The sequence below is a fragment of the Anolis sagrei genome, chromosome 1 (genome assembly GCF_037176765.1).
Source record: "Anolis sagrei isolate rAnoSag1 chromosome 1, rAnoSag1.mat, whole genome shotgun sequence".
NCBI classification, from domain to species: Eukaryota; Metazoa; Chordata; class Lepidosauria; order Squamata; family Dactyloidae; genus Anolis; species Anolis sagrei.
In genome coordinates, this window is record NC_090021.1 from 279,047,767 (window position 1) to 279,063,134 (window position 15,368).

At 40.8% G+C, this 15,368-nt stretch overlaps 1 protein-coding gene and 1 pseudogene across 2 annotated transcripts in view; both read right to left on the reverse strand.

Annotated features, from left to right (window-relative positions):
- The window catches only part of AMBRA1 (autophagy and beclin 1 regulator 1), a 168,294-nt gene extending 159,610 nt beyond the window's left edge, over nucleotides 1-8,684 (reverse strand). Inside the window, exon 1 of one of the 2 annotated variants that reach the window (XM_060763813.2) lies at nucleotides 8,418-8,684. The gene's annotated coding sequence lies outside the window, so the exon portion shown is untranslated. The remainder of the gene's footprint in view (nucleotides 1-8,417) is intronic. The other variant, XM_060763821.2, reaches the window with a different exon arrangement.
- Nucleotides 8,685-14,600: 5,916 nt separating this feature from the next.
- On the reverse strand, nucleotides 14,601-14,787 carry LOC132762232 (U4 spliceosomal RNA; annotated as a pseudogene).
- Nucleotides 14,788-15,368: the final 581 nt, after the last annotated feature.

Here is a 15,368-nt window from a genome sequence, read left to right on the forward strand (position 1 = left end):
GGATATAAGAATAAAGCTGTTGTTGTTGTTGTATAACTTCACCAAAAATGAAAAACATGGGCTGAAATATTGCATTTTCAGACATAACAACGAAGGAGCTCCATTACTAAAGTTACACCTGATGATCCCTTTCCCTAAAACCTACTTTTTCAGCCCAGTTGCACTCCAACCTAAACATTTACAAAGTGATGCAGCTCAGGATGCTGGAAAGTGATGCCTTCAGTGCTCCCAATCACAGGTCCACTGCAAAAAGGCACCCAAAAGGTCCTGCTGCAACTGTTTCTCTAAACCAGCCCCACAATGGAGACGTCATTTTTCAGTTAGCTTCACACCTGGAAAAGCACTGCAGACATCACTTCCCAGCGCCATCATCTGCAGCACTATGGGAACCTTTCAGTTGGGGTGCTGCCAGATGGAAAAAGTAGGGGTAAGGAGGTCACATTTGATTAATAAGAAGAGAAAACATGAGTTCCCAGTAGGTACAAGATCATAAGCCCACTTACAATTTTGTAATTACTAAATAGGATGACAGCCATTTTTTCCAGATCTGCAAAGCATGCATATCTGGGATATGGCAACATAAGATAATTTAATTAAGTCCAATTATATCAAAATGAAGTGAACTGAGAGTTACTAAGAGAAATTCAATACAAACAAATTTGTAATAGTATGCACATACAAGCCCTCATAATTACACAACCAAAAACAGCAGGAATGACTGGCTAAACAACTACACTTCAGATGAAAAATATAAACAAATTAAATATGTCAAGATGGCATCACATGGCACAGAAGCTTGCATGTGAGGCAGATCTTCATGAGCACTGTTTCCAGAGCTCAAGATTGTTTTCTGTACATCATGAGGACAGGTTGTAACGCCAGAAAAAGTGATACTATGTTACCAATATTCAACTGTAACCCTTATGATTAATAAGTAGCTAATATTTTTCGTACCTAGGATGAGAAACAATGGGTATACACCACAGTTAAGCTGATATAAGTCCAAACATGGCTTAGTTAATAAAGGCTATTACAGTGATGCTCTGTTTTACGAAATAATAGTATGCTATCTGTCCACCCTTCCTTTCCTTCCCATCTTCTGGCTGACTGAAAGGTTTTTATTAGCAGCATCGGCATTAAGAGAAATTATGAAGAAGGGCTGCAGAAATGGACTTTCAATATTAGTTTGCAATACTGTGCCTGCAATAAACAATGCAAAAACAAAACAAATTTGAGTTGCACAGGACTAGGACTGTACTCTAGCCCCCTGCTTATTAAACTGTTGGTCCCGACCCCAAATGGCATTCATAGAATCCTAGAGTTGGAAGAGACCTCATGGGCCATCCCATCCAACCCCCTGCCAAGAAGCAGGAATATTGCATTCAAAGCACCCCTGACAGATGGCCATCCAGCCTCTGTTTAAAAGCTTCCAAAGAAGGAGCCTCCACCACACTCCAGAGCAGAGAGTTCCACTGCTGAATGAATCTCACAGTCAGGAAGTTCTTCCTCATGTTCAGATGGAATCTCCTTTCTTGTAGTGTAAGCCATTGTTCCACGTCCTAGTCTCCAGGGAAGCAGAAAACAAGCTTGCTCCCTCCTCCCTGTGACTTCCTCTCACATATTTATACATGGCTATCATATCTCCTCTCAGCCTTCTCTTCTTCAAGCTAAACATGCCCAGCTCCCTAAGCCGCTCCTCATAGGGCTTGTTCTCCAGACCCTTGATCATTTTAGTTGCCCTCCTCTGGACACATTCCAGCTTGTCAATATCTCTCTTCAATTGTGGTGCCCAGAATTACTTCCCTAGATCTAGACACTATGCTCCTATTGATGCAGGCCAAAATCTCATTGGCTTTTTTTGCCGCTATTCCCTTACCTCAATGTTGGGGGCACAAACAAATGGGCAACAGTAAAAGTTTTCTCAAAGCCACCAGTTTACACAAATCTGTTAGCAACGAAGTGCAATGTTTTACAGTAGACGCAGCACAAAATGCTTCACCTCTACTCCACAAAAAGGAAAATCAGCCTGTTTAACAACCCTTACTAAATGCTGATTAATTATCAGTAAATGTTTGGTTTTTATACCTATTTTATATGCCTGTATAGCTGAAGTCATGTAAAAAATTTATCAGATGTAAAGGGGAACAGAAAAGGTTTAAAGCCCTGCTCTAGCCAATCCCAGTGTAGCAACGCATGCCTGCCTACAACACACATGGTCAACAGCAACTGCCTTCAGAATCTCTTACTGAAAATGTTTGAACACAAAATGGAGAGAAAAGAGGAAATCGGGTAAGCCTGCCTTAATAGCTATTCCCAATATGTAACAAATTGATAGAACTCTATGTTTGACACCGAAAAGAAAACTCATAAGAGAAGTTGTTAAAGAAAAAATACATTCCTGAATGCATTTTGGAAGAGGCCTTTAGGTGAGCAATAGAAGTCCCAAAATTGTTGTTTACCTATACTGATCTGGATATTTCATTCAACATGCACATATTGTTAGGGTTACTTTTTTTTCTTTTTTGGAGGGCGTGAATTTGCTTAAACATGTTGAAGTGCTCTTTTAAAATATATTCTACCTTACAAAATGAGCTTGCACCACTGAAACCTCAATTGTTACAGTCACAATTGAGGTTTACTAAAATCTGTATCCTATTGCTCTTCCTGTAGAAGTATTTCCCTTTATTTATGTAAGGACAGAGGACAATTTTAAACAGTTTCATGAATTCCTTCACCTGCATCATCCAGTCTTGCTGAGTACTACATAAAAGCAGGAAGAAGCAATTGCATTTTCATTTCAGTAGTGCTTTAGATACTGCATCAAACTAACTTATACCAAATAATAAAGATTCCACTGTGATTTTACTATGTTTTGTCACTGAGTGTGATGGTTATTTTAGGACAGATCCTGCAGAGGTTGCATAAGACTAAAGTGTTTTGTTTAGTTTTTATCCCTTGCTTAAACTATGTTTACAACACTGTACCAGCCATTTTTGCCACTCATTTTTTCCTAATCACCATTATCTCTGTTTCTATCTCAGATATCTTTTTTTTTTTTTAGAAAATATGATTCAGTCAAAACAAATACATGTTTTTACACAGGTTGATAATTGAGTTTCATGGTCCAGCATGATGTGCACACACACACACCAGTTCACAGGTTTGAAATTCATGGTCTTTTTCTGGTGACAACAACTGAAGTATAGCATCTTAATTATGCCAAATATTCAAGTGGGTGGTTTCCTAAAACAATGCAAAGAAACATGGTAATTTCTCAGGATAACTGTATATTTTCCTTCAACTGCAGGGAATGGCATACACAGCCAACAACCCTGTTCATATTCAATTGATACAAACTCATTCTCATCAGATGTCAAATATCAGACATAACAATATTTCCAGGATTATTTTTATCACTTACATGTAAGGTGACATTATTATTTGACTTTAATATCTATATATAGTTCTCAAAATATATATCATATGGTCCTAATCAAGGAGCTAATTGACATGTTTTCACAAAACACATTTACTATTGCATTATACTAGCAGGTCTTTCACACTAAGACATCCAATGCAGACAGACCAGCATATAAATAAGACTGTGTTACAGCAACTAAGAAATAATGAAAAATATTCTTACTTCAAGGTGAGTAGGGAGGAAATTCCTGTGGGCCTTGAAAACTGTGTTTCCTTAATTTCATAAATAATATTGAAAGGATTTAAGACAAAAAAAATAGGAATCATTTACATAAACTAGGGAAGATTCAGTCCCTACCAAACTAAATTAAGCACAAAAGAGAAAAAATAAATTACAAGTAAGTAGGCGTTTTAGTGATTCTAAAGCTTTCTTATAAGGCAACAGGCTGTGCTACTCCTAAGCTGTAATACTAAACAATGGATGCACATAACATTCACAGAATTATATCCCACACAGAATTTATCATATGATTAGATATAATAACTGGTGGGGGAAGCTACATCTCTACAGAAACAATACTACCATTATTTCTTCAATTGCTATATTTTCTGCACCAGCAATGGTAAGTTTGAATCCCTATGGGCACTGATTACTTTGTTACATGACAGTAAAAAATAGCAATATGACAATCCAAAAACCTAAGATGCATATAATTCAAGAGAATCTCTCATAAGATTGTACAGCAGCATGTTCTTTTCTACTCATACATCATAACAAACCATCACATGTTGTGATTTATGATAGCTGAAAGTTATCAATATTCTAAAGCTGAACTAAAAAGAAAAGTATGGGGATTTTACATTTTTGTTAAGTGATATATATATGGATTATAGACATATGGGACTATGTTGTCTATTTCATCAGGGTTTTTTATTTTATTTTAAAGGCAGAATGTATTCATTTTTACACTGAACAAAACAACATACACTCCAGAATATGGCAAAAAGTGTTAACAGTCAAATCTCACACTCATTTGTGAATTCAGTCTCACTGCACTTAACAGGGTTAACTCTCAAGGAAATACGCACCGGATTTCAGTCATCCTTACACATTGTCATTATACATCTGTTGTACATATAATAACAATCTTTCCTCTGTGGAATATTTTCTAACATGGCAAGACAATTCATATTTACTCAGAAGCAAACCCTAATATATTCTGTGGGCCTTAATTTAAATTGCTGTGTACAAGAGGATAATGCTAAGGGACAAGGGAGGCCTGAACAGTGGCAAACCAACTCCATCTCTCCCTGTCTTTGGACAAGAAAAAGGGGAACATGGGAGGAGTCAGAAAAGAAGAAAAGGTAGGGGACAGAGAAGACTGTGGGTGCATCCACACTGTAGAAATGATGTGGTTTGATACCACTTTAACGGCCATGGCTCAGTGCTATGGAATCATAGGGGGTTGTAGTTTGGTGAAGCTAAAGACTTTATAAAAAGGCAACTCTTGGGATTCTGTAATATTGAGACAAGGCTGTTAAAAGTGGTGTCAAAATGCATTAATTCTATGGCTTAGTAGTCAGTGTTTCCCAGATTTTTTGGACTTCAACTCCTAGGGCCCTTCCACACAGCCATATAACTCTCAATATCAAGGCAGAAAAACTCACAATATTTGCTTTGAACTGGGTTATCTGAATCCTCACTGCCATATATTCCAGTTCAAAGCAGACAATGTGGGATTTTATTCAGTTGTGTAGAAGGGGCCCAAGAATCCCTTCCTGTCAGCCAAGCTGACTGGAGCTTCTGGGAGCTGAAGTATTTAAAAGGCTAGAGGTCCAAGATTTGGCAACCCTAGGTGTAGATGTACCCCCGTTAAAAGTGCATTAAGTCAGATGGGACTCATGATTTTGCCAGTAGTACCCATAACAATAAATATTTATATGTGGTATCTCTTCTAACATGGCAAGCCAATGGATATTGACTTGGAAGCAAAGCCTACTATACAGGCAGTCCCTGAATTACAAACATTTGACTTACAAACAATTCATAGTTAAGAATGGGGGTGACACAACAGGAAGTGAGAGAGATCTACTCCTTGGAAGGGAAATTATTTCCTGGAAGAGTTATCATGGGGAAAAGGTGTCTCAACTGAAGCCGTATCATAGTGGTTCTCAACCTGGTTCCATGTACCACCAGTGATCCACAAGAACTAAAATATGGTTTGCGGCCTCACTGTTACCACACTGTTGCAACGAGAGTGCCTGGTCTTGTAAAAACCTCTTATAGTGCCGAGGCTTATTAAATATGGTTTTCTGTGGGTGAGCAGATGCTGACTACTGGGTTGCATGCGTTCTGTATCAGAAACTAGAGCTGTTGTGTTCTATCCAATGCAGTTTTCTGAATCAGCACCCCAAATAAGCAATTTAAATCTAAAGTCGACAAAAAACTGATTTGTAACTCTTTTGATACTAATGTTGGAGAGCGGACCTTGGTCAATGTGGTTCCTGGTCAAAAATAAGTTTGGGAACCACTGCTGTATCACCAGTTCCTGTTTCCACAAGTAACATTTCTCAAAATACAATTAATTTTTAATAATTTAAAAATACATTTTTCAATATCCAAAAGGCTTCTTCGAGTCTCTGTCTAAAGAGATAAAGTGGGATATAAATAAAATATAAAATAAAGAAATAATCACAGGGGCAGAAAGTGAGGCAAAATCTTCTGAACAGGGGCACAGACAGCGAAACAAACACCACAAGGGTGCTGACCCTTCCCTATGCTAGCCAAAGCTAAGAAATAGATTTTTTGGCTGAAATGTACCTGTTCCAACTTACATACAAATTCGACTTAAGAATAAACCTACCAGACCCTATCTTGTTCATAACCTGGGGTCTGCTTGTATTCTGTGAGGCCCTTCCACACAGCCCTATATCCTAGAACAGGGGTCCCCAAACTATGGCCCGAGGGCCTGATACAGCCCTCTAAGATAATTTACCTGGCTCTCACTCAGGGGCAACCTAAGTCTGAAATGACTTGAAAGCACACAACAACAGCAACAACAACAATCCTATTGTCGAAGGCTTTCATGGCCGGAATCACTGGACTGTTGTAGGTTTTTTCAGGCTATATGGCCATGTCCTAGAGGCATTCTCTCCTGACGTTTCGCCTGCATCTATGTCAAGCATCCTCAGAGGTAGTGAGGTCTGTTGGAACTAGTAAAAAGGGTTTATATATCTGTGGAATGACCAGGGTGGGACAAAGGGCCATATAGCCCGAAAAAACCTACAACAACCCATGTTTAATTCTATTTTAATATTTAATATTCCACAGATATATAAACCCTTTTTGCTAGTTCCAACAGACCTCACTACCTCTGAGGATGCTTGCCATAGATGCAGGCAAAACGTCAGGAGAGAATGCCTCTAGGACATGGCCATATAGCCCGAAAAAAACTACAATAGCCCAACAAAAATCCTATCTCATCAGCCAAAAGCAGGCCCACACTTCCCATTGAAATACTAATAAGATTATACTTGTTAAAATTGTTCTTCATTTTAATTATTGTATTGTTTTAAGTGGGTTTTTTGCACTACAAATAAGATATGTGCAGTGTGCATAGGAATTCAATCATGTTTTGTTTTTGTTTTCAAATTATAATCTGGCCCTCCAACAGTTTGAGGGACTGTGACCTGGCCCTCTGTTTAAAAAAATCTGAGGACCCCTGCCCTAGAACATCAAGGCAGAATATTCCATATTATCTATGTGTGGATTCAGATAACCTAGTTCAAACCTAAACGGTTCCAGTCTGGTTTACCTGTCCGAATGTATTCTCCCCTATGAACCAACAAACAATTAAGATCTTCTGGTGGGGCCCTGCTCTCAGTCCTGCCACTTTCACAGTCGCGTCTGGCAGGAATGAGAGACAAGATAGCGACCCTGCTCTCGGTCCTGCCACTTTCACAATTACATCTGGTGGGAACAAGAGACAGGGCTTTTCTGTGGTGGCCCCTCAGCTATGGAACTCTCTTCCGATTGAGATCAGATCTGCCCCCTCCCTCCTGTCCTTCAGGAGGCTGGTGAAATCCTGGCTATGGAAGGAAGCATTCCCAGAGTAATGGTTGAAACCGGCTACAGAACAAAGTTATTGACCACACATACAGACTGAGTTGGACATGATTTTACCCTGGTGATTTGGCTTATTTGTAATTTTAATCGACATGTATTTTAACTCGTTATTATATGATGTTTTTAGATTGTACTATTACCACTGAATCCTTGCAGTAAGCCAGTCTAAGTCCCTCTATGGAGGTTGAGAAGATCGGGATATAAAAGTTTTAAATAATAAATAAAATAATGAATAAAGCAGATATTAGGGGATTTTCTGCCTTGGTATTCTGGGATGTAGGGCTGTGTGGAAGGGCCCTGGGTCTTAGTTTAAGGTACTGTGTCCAAAACAAAGCTCAATTTCTCTGGATCTTTTTGAGGAAGAAGAAAAAGGGGGAACATGGGAGGAGTCGGAAAAGGCGGGGGGAAGGAAAAGAGTTGTGCTTCCGCGCTCTGAAAGAGAACAACAAGGTTAGTAAGTACTATCAATGAAGCAAAAACTTACAAAGGAGGAAGTTCCTCTTTCACGGGGGAAAGAGGAAGGCGAGTGGGTGGGCCTCGGATTCTCGTCCTGAGGGGTGTCTCAGGGAGACAGGCTTCAGGGCCTGGATTGAGGCACTGAAGGGTTTCCTGAGAGGGCCGTCGGGGCCTTGAAGCCTCGGGGCGGCCTCCTGGAGGGGAGGCCGAGATCCCCGGGTGGGCGGGGACCCGCCCACCCGGGGATCTCGGCCTCCCCTCCAGGAGGCCGCCCCGAGGCTTCAAGGCCCCGACGGCCCTCAAGGCCAGGCCACAAGACCTCCCTGGGGGCCCCTCCACCCTGAAGAGCCGCCGTTTCCGCCTCAAGAGCCCCCTCAGAGGAACCAGGCCCGGCCTTTCTAGGCCCGAAGCCTACCTGAACTAGGGAGTGGTGGTGAGGCCTAGCGCGCCCGGCTGCCGGGAAGGCCGGAGGCGTCGTGCGGGGGTCTCCGAGGCCGAAGTACTCGAAAGGCCTCGTCCGGACCGGGAAGAGTACGCCTCAAATCCGCCGGCAAGCTTCTTCTTTTTCTCTTCTTCTTCCTCCTCCGCCTTCCTCTTCTCCCCACTGCAGCCTCTCTCTCTCTCGCTCCCTCTCGCCGCTTACTACCAAGGCCAGGGCGCCTAGCCGAGCGCCGAGCGAATGGATCGCCAGCGAACGCCGAGGCAATCGAACGGCCGAGGCATAAAACAGGAGCAAGGCGTAACTAAGCGAGCCCAGAGTCCTCGTCATAGGAGGAGGAGAAGGAGGAGGAGGCTGGCATCTGAAGGGGCATCTTCACTTCTGGTTCCCAACGTGGGGAAAAATTATTTTTTAAGGAAAGGGGGGGGGGGGATTCGATAATTAGTTTTGGAGATCAATATGTTTTTTATTTTCAATGTATATATTCATCAAAAACTATGAAACTTCTAGTCTAGATGGAAGGCAACAATTTTATTTTTATTTATTTATGTATATATTCATCAAAAACTATGAAACTTCCTTCTAATTTAGATAGAAGTCAACAATTTTATTTTATTTTTTATTCTAATTTTTTTCATTTCTGTCCATTCCCTTATGGGTTCTTCTCTTTCCTCTCGCACTCAGTTTCTTTACATTCCTACTTTCCTATCTAAAATGAATATGTTCTCCCACTTTCAATGTAAAAAATTCTATATAAATAAAAATGTAATGTTAGTTTGTGGGATTGACAGAACTCAAAAACCATTGGACGAATTGACACCAAATTTGGACACAAGACACCTAAAAACCCATTGTATGTCCTTGTTCTGGAACAGCTGTCCCAGGAGCTCCAATTTTCCTTACTTTGCATTTAATGTTTGTTATAGTCCTAAGTTTCAGGGACTCTGCAGATAGGTGGCTTCTTTTGGCTGCAATCATTATAGTTAGGTTCCCTGGCCCCGCCCCCTTTGGGTTTTTGGAGGGAATAGGAGCCTTTTTGAGTTCAGTCCACACAGAGAAGCCTTTCGCACAGGACATAAAACCAAGAGCTCCTGTAGAAAGCTTCGTCTTCTCTTCTATGGCTTGGCCGGGGAGATATACAGCCTACAGCCTGACCAGGGTTGTACAGCCTTACAGCTCCTTTGCTCAAGGACATCAGCCAGCCATCATTGAAACCTGAACTCCTTTTTTCCCCCTGGAAGTCTACCAAGCTCTGCTTGGTAAGGGTCACTCGCGGAAGCAAGACGCAGTTGGTACCGGGTGCAGGGGCTCCACGCCAACAGAGGCAAAGACAGACTGCCCAGATTAGAAGTTAAGGATTTCCCCATTAGTTACAGTTAAGAAGATAGTGCCTGTTCCCTGTGGACAAGATTGAAAGAGCCGATAGACCATTAAGAAAGCCTTAAAGTATCTGTTTGTTTTCCTTAATAAAGAACATTGTTGAAACTTTAAGCAATCTAAAGACTCTGTTTTAAGGAAATCCAAAGGCCTTTAATCTGAGGCAGCCCTGGCGTCCTGTTGGGCACACAGAATTTATGTCCTGTCTACAGTCTGATGTACAGGCCCAGCATGCGACAGCACAGTCCTTGACTCATAAAAACACTGAAAAACACAGCAGAAGGGACTTAAAAAGCCCCAAATACTAAATGACAATACAGAAAAAAGGAAGAAAGAGGGAGGGAAGGGGAGAAAAAAAGAAAGAGGGAGAGAAAGAAAGAAGGAAAGGGAGAAGGAAGCATGGAAGCAAAAAGAGAAGGATGGAAGGAGAGAAAGATGGAAGGAAAGAAAAAGGGGAAAGGAAGGAAAGTTAGAGAAAGAAAGAAAAAAGGGAAAGAAGGAAAGAAAGGGAGCGAAGGAAGGGGGGAAGATGTAGAGTAAGAGGGCGGGAAGGAAAGAGAGAAGGAAGAAAAGACAGCAGAAGACAAAGAAAAAGGAGAAAGGATGGAAAGAGATAATAGAGAAGGAAGAAGAGAAGGAAAGACGGGAAGGAAGGAAAGAGGGAGTGAAGGAAGCAAGGAAAGAGGGAAGGTTGGCCACAGCAACGCGTAGTGGGTACAGCTAGTCTATATAAATAAAAATGTAATGTTCGTTTGTGGGAGTAACAGAACTCAAAAACCACTGGACGAATTGACACCAAATTTGGACACAAGACACCTAACAACCCAATGTATGTCCTTTACTAAAAAAAATGATTTTGTCATTTGGGAGTTGTAGTTGCTGGGATTTATTGTTCACCTACAATCAAAGAGTATTCTGAACTCCACCAATGATGGAATTGAACCAAACGTGGCACACAGGACTCCCATGACCAACAGAAAACACTTGAAGGGTTTGGTGGGCATTGACCTTGAGTTTGGGAGTTGTAGTTCACCTACATCCAGAGAGCACTGTGGACTCAAACAGTGATGGATCTGGACTAAACTTGTCACAAATATTCCATATGCCCAAATATGAACACAGTTTGGGGGAGTTTGGGGGATGTAGACACTGGCATTTGGGAGTTGTATTTAGTGGGATTTATAGTTCACCTACAATCAAAGAGCATTCTGATCCCCACAAACGACAGAATTGGGGCAAACTTCCCACACAGAACCCCCATGACCAACAGAAAATACTTAAGCCCATCCAGTCCAATCCCTTCACCGGGGCAAGAAAACATAATCAGAGCCTTCCTGACACTTTCTCATTACTTTATTTTCCAGATCACCAGACTGGGTCACAGCAACGCGTAGCAGGGACAGCTAGTCTATATAAATAAAAATGTAAGGTTCGTTTGTGGACTTAAGAGAACTCAAAAACCAGTGGGCCAATTGACACCAAATTTGGACACAATACTCCTAACAACCCAATGTATGTCCTTCACTCAAAATTTGATTTTGTCTTTTTGGAGTTGTAGTTGCTGGGATTTATCGTTCACCTACAATCGAAGAGCATTCTGAACCCTACCAATAATTGAATTGAACCAAACTTGGCACACAGTTCTCCCATGACCAACAGAAAATACTGGAATGGTTTGGAGGGCAGTGTCCTTTGGTTTTGGAGTTGTAGTTCACCTACACCCACAGATCACTGTGGGCTCAAACAATGATGGATCTGGACCAAATTCTACACGAATACTCAATATGCTTAAATGTGAACACTGGTGGAGTTTGGGGAAAATAGAATCTTGATATTTGGGAGTTGTACTTGCTGGGATTTATAGTTCACCTACAATCACAGAGCATTCTGAACCCCACCAATGATAGAAATGGGCCAAACCTCCCACACAGAACCCCCATGAGGGCCACAGCAATGCGTGACAGGGGACGGCTAGTCTATCTAATAAAAATATTGGGGGGGGGGGGGACTGTGAAACAAATATCTATACATGTATATCTGCATGAACCAATACAATCCTTCCTAACATCTAGACCGGGCATGGGCAAACTGGCTTTCCAGGTGTTTTGGACTCGCATAATTTGGTGGGCTGTTTGGAATTGTGAAAGTTGAAATCCAAAACTTCTGGAGGGCCAAAGTTTGCCTTTGCCTGACCTATATAATATTTGTGTTTGGTAATAGCAATTATTATTATTATTTGCCAGTACATTTATTTTATTCATTTATTTACACTATTTCTATCCCGCCCATATCAGCCTGAAGGCGACTCAGAGCGGCATACAAAGTCGCTATAATTCAATGCCATATATAAAATACATACATTGATAAAAAGCAAAAAAGAAACATTACAGTACATTTAGAGACATAAAAACAATGAATAATAAACATTTTAAAAACTATGTCCTCATATTCAAATCCTCATCCGTTCCATCGTCTTAACCGTTCCTGAGTCATTTTCCGATTCAAGTTTGTCTGTTTATCCTGAGGTTCCAAATGCTTGCTCGAAGAGCCAAGTTTTCACTCTTTTTCGAAAGGTCGGGAGGGAGGGGGCTGATCTAATATCCCTAGGCAGGGAGTTCCACAGCTGAGGGGCCACCACAGAGAAGGCCCTGTCTCTCGTCCCCACCAAACGTGCTTGCGAAGCAGGCGGGAACAAGAGCAGGGCCTCCTCTGACGATCTCAAGTTCCTGGTGGGTTCGTAGGATGAGATGCGTTTGGATAGATAAGCTGGACCAGAACCATTTAGGGCTTTATAGGCTAAAGCCAGCACTTTGAATTGTGCCCGTCACGTAATCCTAGATACTTGGGAATTGATCTAATTGATCGGCACACTGGGTGCATTGCCTAAAGACCTTGGCCTGCACTTAAACATAATCAGTGCTGACAAAATTACCATCTATCAGCTGCAAAAGGCCATCCTACTCAGATCTGCACACATTATTCGCCGATATATCGCAGACCTAGACACTTGGGATGTGTCCGACATGTGATCCAGTACAACAGCCAGCATAGTGATCTTGTTTACTATGTACTAATCTTGTTGTGTTTCAAATAATAATAATAATAATAATAATAATAATAATAATAATAAACAAAGACTCGCACAAGCCAGTAAAGGTCCCAGTGGTGATCGGAACACTGGGTGCAGTGACTAAAGACCTTGGTCTGCACTTAAACACAATCAGCGCTGACAAAATTACCATCTGTCCACTGCAAAGGATCTGCACACATTATTCGCCGATATATCACACAGACCAAGACACTTGGGAAAAAATGTGGTCATTTTAGAAGTTACATAACAACAAAATACAGAAGAACAACCTCATGGTACTTCAGAAGAGGGATGGGCACCATGTCCTTACCAGTGTTTTTTGAACTGCATTTGCCCTAATTTTTCACCATGCTGGCAAATGCTGCTGTGGAGTTATAGGCTTTTAAAAACCCTGGAAAACTCACCTTACTTTGAAAAAGTTGAGGCCACTTTCCTTCCAAAAAAGAAACTTCAAAGAAGCCTGATTACAAACAGTGTTTTATTTCTGAGACACCATAGGGTTGGATTATAATTTAATCCTTAATTTGTTTTTGTTAACAGTCAGCCAGCAATCTCAAATGATGTTTTAATCCTGTAGTACAGGTTTATTTTTGTAATTGCATGTATTTATCTTCCAGAAATATATGTTTGTGTGTTTCAACATATACCTATCTGTCTGTCTGTACCACAGAGGCTGCTGTTAGGTGAAGTGACCCTTTGTGATGTCACTGGGAAATAATGGTGACATGTGTATAAGGGAAAAGAAGGGATGAGGAAAAAGCCACAAAAAGAACCATATTGCCATGGAGACATTGTGAGGCAGTCCATTTCAGAGCTGGGGGAGGGAGAAAGGGGAAGGAAAGAAAGGAAAGAAGGGAGGGAGGGAGGGAGGGAGGGAGGAAAAAAGGAAGGGAGCAAGGAAAAGAAGGGAGGAAATGTATGTGGAGAGGGAAAGAGTTAAAAGGGATGAAAGCAGAGGGCAGCAGCTCCTCCAACAGTAGCCTGGTTTATACTCTAGTACTCACTAAAAAACAAAAGATACTTTTTCCAAAGGTATTTGTTAAATTTTATTAACATCCACAATTCCTTTTAAGATGGATTTCCCATAATGAATGCATGCCTACACACTGACTCCAGAGAGAAAAAGAAGACAAGGGATTAAATCAGCAAATGGCATTCGCAGTAAGTCCCACTGAACTCAGGAAAATGTAGCACTTGACGTCAATATGCTTAGGATCATGCTATTAGCCTGTCGGCACTAACAGAGAGCATCAAGTGATTGGGGAAGCATGGCAGTGAGGTTGGAAAACTGGATTTAGAAGAAGGAATTGCAATAATCCTTGATCACATTACTAAAGGTCATCAGGGTGATAGTTGAAGGCTCCAAAATGTCATTGTGTAATTTACACACCCACCGAGGCACTTTCTAAAATGGACCACAGTGGTGGCTGATTTTGATTGAACATGTCTTTGCTTTAGTAATAATAAATGCTCAAAATTGAGAAAAATCTGGTTCTAGTTCCAATTGAAGATTGCAATTCTAAATTCACCCTTGTCCTTAATATACCCAATCTTGTCCGATTTGAGAAGCTAAGCACTGCTGGGTTTATACTAGCACTTGGATGGACCTCCAAGATATGCATCTACACTACAGATTTGTAGTTCTATTGTCTACTTTAACTGCAAAAACATCACAATACATTTAAAAACCATAAAAGTAATTAATAATAAAAATTATAAAAACGATGTCTTCTTGTTCAAGTCCTCAGCCTTTCCATTGTCTTAGCCATTCCTAGTTCTTTTTCCGATTTGAGTTTTTTATTGGGAAAAGTTTTCAATTAGCAATAACCGCGCCTCGGATTAACCTTATTGGCTACGATACTGCAGCTGCGCATTTCTGTTGCAACTCCCATCATCCCCAGTCCATGTGGCAGATAATAAAAAGCAATGGCGTTATCAAACACCACTACTCCCACCCCTAATAAAAAAGGATTTATAGTTAGGGATTTATAGTTTTCCAAGGGAAAGCCAAGATGATATACAGCGACATCCTATCTTTTACATAAAGCTCCTGGGCCCAGACCCCCCTCTCTCTCCTCTATAAATTACATTTTATCCCACTTTTATTCTTATAAATATATTCAACATACTGTATTTTACTTCTGGGACATAAAAACATTAACCTCTACCTGACCTAGGCCAAGAAACAAATTATCCAGCTATTGTTTCAATTGAGAAATGGCCTGAAGGCATGGCTCAAGATAAGGGAGGCTTTGGGTCATTGCAACATCCTTTATCTGGCTGGCGTAGAAAAAAATACATAATAATGCTTAGACACAGAAACCCAAAACTTTTATTTATCTCTTTCTGTGTAACTTTTATCCTTTTATATAATGTATCTATTTGCCAAGTAAAAAATGTATAAACTGCACTTTTATTCTACCTTATTCTTAAATGTACTAAATATATAAGAAGCTAAA